Genomic DNA, 6,000 nt, shown 5'->3' with positions numbered 1-6,000 from the left:
TTTATAAAGTTCTAAATATATGTCTTTAAACTTATATTTGCCATGATTCAGGATGATCAATATTCCTTATTTCAGACAGTCAGTTTCATTATTTGGGATAATGCATATGAATATTCATTTTTTTCTTACCTTAAAAATTGTTTCAATTGACTTTTTTCCCTGTGGGCTGTTAGGCTCGCGGGGGCTGAAAATGCTTCAATTTATTGCGTCATTCTTGACGCAGACTTTTTGTTCGTGTTCGCGTAATTTTTTTGACGTTTTGCGCCAAAAATGTCGGCGTCACCGGATGTGGCGTCATTTTTGGCGCCAGAAATTTTAAGGCGACCAATAATGTGCGCGTCTTTTTTGGCGCTAAAAAATGTGGGCGTCATTCTTGTCTCCACCTTTTTCTCCTGTTAAGTGTGATCAGTCCACGGGTCATCATTACTTCTGGGATATTAACTCCTCCCCAACAGGAAGTGCAAGAGGATCACCCAGCAGAGCTGCTATATAGCTCCTCCCCTCTACGTCACACCCAGTCATTCTCTTGCACCCAACTAATAGATAGGATGTGTGAGAGGACTGTGGTGATTTTACTTAGTTTTTATAACTTCAATCAAAAGTTTGTTATTTTAAAACAGCACCGGAGTGTGTTGTTCCTTCTCAGGGAGAATTTGAAGAAGAATCTACCTGAGTTTCTATATGATTTTAACCGGAGTAGTTAAGATCATGTTGCTGTTCTTGGCCATCTGAGGGGTGAGGTATACTTCAGATCAGGGGACAGTGGGCAGGTTCACCTGCAAAGAGGTATGTAGCAGCTTATTATTTTCTGAGAATGGAATTGACTAGAAAATACTGCAAATACCTATATAAAGTAAGTTCAGCCTTAAATGCAGTAGTAGCAACTGGTATCAGGCTGTCATGTATGTATATTTTCACTTCAGTATTCTGGGGAATGGCACTTCACTGGAATGATACTGTATGAATAAACCTTAGCCTATATTGCAGTGAGAACGGCTAGCATTAGGTTTCTGTGACAATTTATTTATTTGAGGTTAAACGTTTTGCTGGCATGTTAAATCGTTTAATTTTCTGAGGTACTGGGTGAAAAAATGTGTTGGGCACTAATTATCCACTTGGCGGGCATTTTATTTAATTTTTGACAGTTTACTGATCTCCCTCACTGTTGTGTGTGAGGGGGAGGGGCTTAATTTGGCGCTTTTACTACGCATCAGGAATTCAGTCACAAGTCTGTTTTTCTTCCCTGCATGATCCGGTTCGTCTCTACAGAGCTCAAGGGTCTTCAAAACTTATTTTGAGGGAGGTAATCACTCACAGCAGACCTGTGAGATAGTGCTTGACTGTGATAAAAAACGTTATATTCTGTACTTTTTTTCTGCCATTTAAGGGTTAGTTATCCATTGCTAATGGGGGCAATCCTTTGCTAAAATTATATTTTTACCGGAAAGAATTTGATTTTATAGTTTATCCGTTTTATTGTTTCTCAACTGTCATAACTTCTGTGCTTCTTAAAGGCACAGTACGTTTTTTTCATACTATTGAAAATTAAATTGAAAAGTATTTCCAAGCTGCTGGTTTAATTGCTAGTGTGTTTAACATGTCTGACTCAGAGGAATATCTCTGTGCTATATGTGCTAAAGCCAAAGTGGAGCCCAATAGAAATTTATGTACTAATTGCATTGATGCTACTTTAAATAAAAGTCAATCTGTACAAATTGAACATCATTCACCAAACAACGAGGGGAAAGTTATGCCGACTAACTTGCCTCACGTGTCAGTACCTGAATCTCCCGCTCGGGAGGTGCGTGATATGGTAACGCCGAGTACTTCAGGGCGGCCATTACAAATCACATTGCAGGACATGGCTAATGTTATGACTGAAGTTTTGTCTAAATTACCCGAACTTAGAGGGAAGCGTGACCACTCTGGGGTGAGAACAGAGTGCGCTGATAATGCTAGGGCCATGTCAGATACTGGGTCACAGTATGCGGAACATGAGGACGGAGAGCTTCAATCTGCTGGTGACGGTTCTGATCCCAATAGAGTGGATTCAGACATTTCTAATTTTAAGTTTAAGCTTGAGAACCTCCGCGTTCTACTAGGGGAGGTATTAGCGGCTCTGAATGATTGTAACACCATTGCAATTCCAGAGAAGTTATGTAGGCTGGATAGATACTATGCGGTACCGGCGAGTACTGACGTATTTCCTATACCTAAGAGGCTTACAGAGATAATTACTAAGGAGTGGGATAGGCCCGGTGTACCCTTTCCCCCCCCCTCCTGTATTTAGAAAAATGTTCCCAATAGACGCCACCACACGGGACTTATGGCAGACGATCCCTAAGGTGGAGGGAGCGGTTTCTACTCTGGCTAAGCGTACCACTATCCCGGTGGAGGATAGCTGTGCCTTTTCAGATCTAATGGATAAAAAATTAGAGGGTTAACTTAAGAAAATGTTTGTTCAACAAGGTTTTATACTACAACCCCTTGCATGTATTGCGTCTGTCACGGCCGCGGCCGCTTTTTGGTCCGAGTCCCTGGAAGAGACTCTTGACTCAATTACTATCGAAGAAATTTCAAACAGGCTTAAAACACTTAAGCTAGCTAATTCATTTGTTTCAGATGCCGTAGTACATTTAACTAAACTTACGGCTAAGAATTCCGGTTTCGCCATTCAGGCACGCAGAGCACTGTGGCTAAAATCGTGGTCAGCTGACGTTACTTCTAAATCTAAGTTACTTAACATACCTTTCAAAGGGCAGACCTTATTGGGGCCCGGTTTGAAAGAAATTATCGCTGACATTACAGGAGGTAAAGGCCATGCCCTGCCTCAAGACAGAGCCAAGCCTAGGGCTAGACAGTCTAATTTTCGTTCCTTTCGTAATTTCAAGGCAGGAGCAGCATCAACTTCATCTGCTCCAAAACAGGAAGGAGCTGTTGCTCGTTACAGACAAGGCTGGAGACCTAACCAGTCCTGGAACAAGGGCAAGCAGGCCAGAAAACCTGCTGCTGCCCCTAAGACAGCATGAATTGAGGGCCCCCGATCAGGGAACGGATCTAGTGGGGGGCAGACTTTCTCTCTTCGCCCAGGCTTGGGCAAGAGATGTCCAGGATCCCTGGGCACTAGAGATCATATCTCAGGGATATCTTCTGGACTTCAAATCCTCTCCCCCAAAGGGGAGATTCCATCTGTCAAGGTTGTCAACAAACCAAATAAAGAAGGAGGCGTTTCTACGCTGCGTACAAGATCTGTTACTAATGGGAGTGATCCATCCGGTTCCGCGGTCGGAACACGGACAGGGATTTTACTCAAATCTGTTTGTGGTTCCCAAGAAAGAAGGAACCTTCAGACCAATCTTGGATTTAAAGATCCTAAACAAATTCCTAAGAGTTCCATCGTTCAAAATGGAAACTATTCGGACAATTCTACCCATGATCCAAAGGGGTCAGTACATGACCACAGTGGATTTAAAGGATGCTTACCTTCACATACCGATTCACAGAGATCATCACCGGTACCTAAGGTTTGCTTTCCTAGACAGGCATTACCAGTTTGTAGCTCTTCCATTCGGATTGGCTACGGCTCCAAGAATCTTCACAAGGGTTCTGGGGGCTCTTCTGGCGGTGCTAAGACCGCGAGGAATTTCGGTAGCCCCTTACCTAGACGACATTCTGATACAAGCTTCAAGCTTTCAAACTGCCAAGTCTCATACAGAATTAGTACTGGCATTTCTAAGGTCGCATGGGTGGAAGGTAAACGAAAAGAAGAGTTCTCTTTTTCCACTCACAAGAGTTCCCTTCTTGGGGACTCTTATAGACTCTGTAGAAATGAAGATCTACCTGACAGAAGACAGGTTAACAAAGCTACAAAACGCTTGCCGTGTCCTTCATTCCATTCAACACCCGTCAGTGGCTCAATGCATGGAGGTGATCGGCTTAATGGTAGCGGCAATGGACATAGTACCTTTTGCACGCCTACACCTCAGACCGCTGCAATTGTGCATGCTAAGTCAGTGGAATGGGGATTACTCAGATTTGTCCCCTACTCTGAATCTGGATCAAGAGACCAGAAATTCTCTTCTATGGTGGCTTTCTCGACCACATCTGTCCAGGGGGATGCCATCCAGCAGGCCAGATTGGACGATTGTAACAACAGACGCCAGCCTGCTAGGTTGGGGCGCTGTCTGGAATTCCCTGAAGGCTCAGGGATCTTGGACTCAGGAGGAGAGTCTCCTGCCAATAAACATTCTGGAATTGAGAGCAGTTCTCAATGCCCTTCTGGCTTGGCCCCAGTTAACAACGCGGGGGTTCATCAGGTTCCAGTCGGACAACATCACGACTGTAGCTTACATCAACCATCAAGGAGGGACAAGAAGCTCCCTAGCGATGATGGAAGTATCAAAGATAATTCGCTGGGCAGAGTCTCACTCTTGCCACCTATCAGCAATCCACATTCCGGGAGTGGAGAACTGGGAGGCGGATTTCCTAAGTCGCCAGACTTTTCATCCGGGGGAGTGGGCACTTCATCCGGAAGTCTTTGCCCAAATACTTCGACGTTGGGGCAAACCAGAAATAGATCTCATGGCGTCTCGACAGAACGCCAAGCTTCCTTGTTACGGGTCCAGATCCAGGGATCCGGGAGCGGCCCTGGTGGATGCTTTAACGGCACCTTGGACCTTCGGGAAGGCTTATGTGTTCCCACCCTTCCCGATGCTTCCTCGATTGATTGCCAGGATCAAACAGGAGAAAGCATCTGTGATTCTAATAGCGCCTGCGTGGCCACGCAGGACCTGGTATGCAGATCTAGTGGACATGTCCTCCTGTCCACCTTGGTCTCTGCCTCTGAGACAGGACCTTCTGGTTCAGGGTCCCTTCAAACATCAAAATCTAATTTCTCTGAAGCTGACTGCCTGGAAATTGAACGCTTGATTTTATCAAAACGTGGATTTTCTGAGTCAGTAATTGATACCTTAGTACAGGCTAGGAAGCCTGTTACCAGAAAGATTTACCATAAAATATGGCGTAAATACCTATATTGGTGCGAATCCAAAGGTTACTCTTGGAGTAAGGTTAGGATTCCTAGGATATTGTCTTTTCTACAAGAAGGCTTAGAAAAGGGTTTATCCGCTAGTTCCTTAAAGGGACAGATCTCAGCTCTGTCCATTCTGTTACACAAACGTCTGTCAGAGGTTCCAGACGTTCAGGCTTTTTGTCAGGCTTTGGCCAGGATTAAGCCTGTGTTTAAAACTGTTGCTCCGCCATGGAGTTTAAACCTAGTTCTTAACGTTTTACAGGGTGTTCCGTTTGAACCCCTTCATTCCATTGATATAAAATTGTTATCTTGGAAAGTTCTGTTCTTAATGGCTATTTCCTCGGCTCGTAGAGTCTCTGAGTTATCAGCCTTACATTGTGATTCTCCTTATCTGATTTTTCACTCGGATAAGGTAGTACTGCGTACTAAACCTGGGTTCTTACCTAAGGTAGTCACTAGCAGGAATATCAATCAAGAGATTGTTGTTCCATCCTTGTGTCCAAATCCTTCTTCAAAGAAGGAACGTCTTCTGCACAATCTGGATGTAGTTCGTGCCCTAAAATTCTATTTACAGGCAACTAAAGACTTTCGACAAACGTCTTCCCTGTTTGTCGTTTATTCTGGTCAGAGGAGAGGTCAAAAAGCTTCTGCTACCTCTCTCTCCTTTTGGCTTCGTAGCATAATACGTTTAGCCTATGAGACTGCTGGACAGCAGCCTCCTGAAAGAATTACAGCTCATTCCACTAGAGCTGTGGCTTCCACTTGGGCCTTTAAGAACGAGGCCTCTGTTGAACAGATTTGCAAGGCTGCAACTTGGTCTTCGCTTCATACTTTTTCCAAATTTTACAAATTTGACACTTTTGCTTCTTCGGAGGCTATTTTTGGGAGAAAGGTTCTTCAGGCAGTGGTTCCTTCTGTATAAAGATCCTGCCTGTCCCTCCCGTCATCCGTGTACTTTTGCTTTGGTA

Source organism: Bombina bombina, chromosome 7 (genome assembly GCF_027579735.1).
Source record: "Bombina bombina isolate aBomBom1 chromosome 7, aBomBom1.pri, whole genome shotgun sequence".
In the NCBI taxonomy this organism is placed as follows: domain Eukaryota; kingdom Metazoa; phylum Chordata; class Amphibia; order Anura; family Bombinatoridae; genus Bombina; species Bombina bombina.
The sequence above is the reverse complement of the archived record's forward strand: the minus strand, read 5'-3'. Positions refer to the sequence as shown.